A 2,500-nucleotide genomic window follows, 5' to 3' on the forward strand; every position below is an offset into this window, starting at 1 on the left:
GCGTGCAGGATCCGAGCTCGGTCCCGTGCCTTGGCCTCCCACGGATCTTCCTTGCTGCGAGGCCGCGTCCGCCTTAGCGTGCTCCTCCGGGGGCGCGCGGGTGCGCGGATTCTCTTCGGCCGCCATTCAACGATCAACTCAGAACTGGCACGGACTGGGGGAATCCGACTGTCTAATTAAAACAAAGCATTGCGATGGCCCTAGCGGGTGTTGACGCAATGTGATTTCTGCCCAGTGCTCTGAATGTCAACGTGAAGAAATTCAAGCAAGCGCGGGTAAACGGCGGGAGTAACTATGACTCTCTTAAGGTGGCCAAGTGGCGGCGGTGTGGCTGCATCCGGACTTGGCTTTTCGAAGTGCGGTCTTGATGTAGTCGTGCTGCTGCTGCGAGGTGCCTTCCTTGGGTTATGGTTACAGGGAGAGTGATGCGCAATACATGGGCCTAGCCCTCTTAGCCTCTCCTCTCCTGCGGTCTTCTCCCCTTCTCGTGGGCCCGCTGATTTTCGCAGAGTGGAAGACCGCACCAGGGGCTTGGGGGGGTTACCAGCCCCCCCTCGCACTATCCCTTTTTTTAGTTGGGGGCAGTATTCAGAGAAAAAGTGGTGGCCCTTCCGCTGAAGGTGCCACCCCAACTCCCCCAGCACCTAGCCGGCCAACCGGCCGTGCCGAAAATCTTGTAACTTTTGCAGCTGTATACGCCTGTAGTGAGTGCCACCGCAGCTTCACCACCAAGAACGGTCTCGGGGTCCATCGCCGCCGCCAACACCTTGCGGCCGCCAACGCGGAGATCGTCACGGAGAGGCATCGCGCGAGGTGGACGGAGGAAGAAGTCCTGTCGCTCGCCAAGGCGGAGGCCGAACTGTTCCTCGAGAGGGACGCCCGGTTCTTCTTTGTAAATCAAGAGCTCATCAGGATGTTCCCCGACCGAACGCTTGAGGCAATCAAGTGCCGACGGCGGCAGGCTGCCCACAAGCAGCTTGTCCGCCAATTCATGGAGGCGCTTGAGATCGGTCGGGGGGAAGAGCCGGCGTCCCGCCGGGGAGCAGCGAGCCCGCTGCCTGACGCGGGCGAGGCCGCTGCGCCGCCCGCCGACGCAGCCGAGGACTTCGCGGCCGACACCACCGGGCCGCCGCCGGAGGGGCCGACTGACGCCGCCATCTGGGAGCATCTGGCGGGGCTACCCGCTTCCGCCCAGCGTTTCTCTGCCCTGGATCGTGTCATAGGTCTGGGGCGGGGCACGCCGCCCGATGTCATCCTGGGCATGCTCCCGGATGCCCTTGCGTCGGTCGGGTCCAGAGGGGAGAGATCGATCACCAGGACACAGCGGCCGCGCCAACCATCGAAGCGGCCGCCTGCCGCGCCGCCGACGCAGAAGCGCAAGCGGCGCCGCTGGGAGTACGCGAGAACGCAGGATGCCTTCCGACGGTCGCGTGCACGTTGCGTGCGCGGCCTCTTGGATGGCACCCTGCTCCAGCCGCCACCTGCCATCCCTGGTCTGCTGGACTTCTGGGCGGACCTCTTCACCAAGAAGCCCATCTCCACCGCGGGCTTCATTCGTGACCGCCTCCTCCCGCACTCGGAGCCTGTCGCTCCCGAGTGCCTATGGGGGCCGGTCACACATGAGGAGGTCGCCGCCGCGTTGCCGCCCAGGGGATCAGCAGCCGGGCCGGACGGCCTTACCCCAGCGGAGTTGCGGCGCCTGCCGCACGAAGTCCTGGTGAAAGTGATGAATCTCTTCCTTCTGGCCCGCGCCCTTCCGGAACGTCTGCTTCGCGCGCGAACGTCCCTTCTCCCGAAGACGGCTGCACCAACATCCCCCGCTGACTTTCGCCCCATTACGGTCTGCTCGGTGTTGGCGCGGACCTTTCACAAGGTTCTCGCGTCACGCCTGATGCGCGCATGTGCTGTGGACGAACGTCAGCGGGCATTCATCCCTCGGGATGGGATGTTGGAAAATACCTTCATCTTGGACACTGCTCTCACCGACGCAGTTCGCTCCTGCCGCTCTGTCTTTGTGGCATCGATCGACGTATCTAAGGCATTCGATTCGGTAGATCATGCTGCCCTTCGCCCCGTGCTGAAGGCGCATGGCCTGCCGGATTGTTTTGTCGAGTATGTCGAGCGGTGCTACGAGGGCAGCACGACAGTGATAGCGGACGGCGCCGGCGTGGGCGTGTCTGTGCAGCCAGCACGGGGCGTTCGCCAGGGCGATCCCCTCTCCCCCCTCCTGTTCAACTTTGCGGTGGACTACGTTTTAGGCCAACTGCCCTCCCACATCGGAGCTCGGATCCTCGGTCGCAGAGTCAACGCTGCGGCCTTTGCAGATGACGTCTTGCTGTTTGCAGCGACCCCGAGGGGCTTGCAGTCCCTCATCGACGCAGCTACCGCAGCCCTCGCCCACCTGGGGCTGCAGATCAACGCCCGGAAGTGTTTCACCCTCGCCTTAGTCGCGTCAGGGCGCGAGAAGAAGGTGAAGGTGGACAGCAATGTCACCTTCACA

General features: G+C 63.5%; 1 pseudogene; it reads left to right on the plus strand.

The window, feature by feature from the left end:
- LOC126433794 (large subunit ribosomal RNA) overlaps positions 1–2,500 on the plus strand; it is a 7,953-nt pseudogene that overhangs the window by 2,576 nt on the left and 2,877 nt on the right.

This window comes from Schistocerca serialis, unplaced genomic scaffold (genome assembly GCF_023864345.2).
Source record: "Schistocerca serialis cubense isolate TAMUIC-IGC-003099 unplaced genomic scaffold, iqSchSeri2.2 HiC_scaffold_1173, whole genome shotgun sequence".
NCBI lineage: Eukaryota > Metazoa > Arthropoda > Insecta > Orthoptera > Acrididae > Schistocerca > Schistocerca serialis.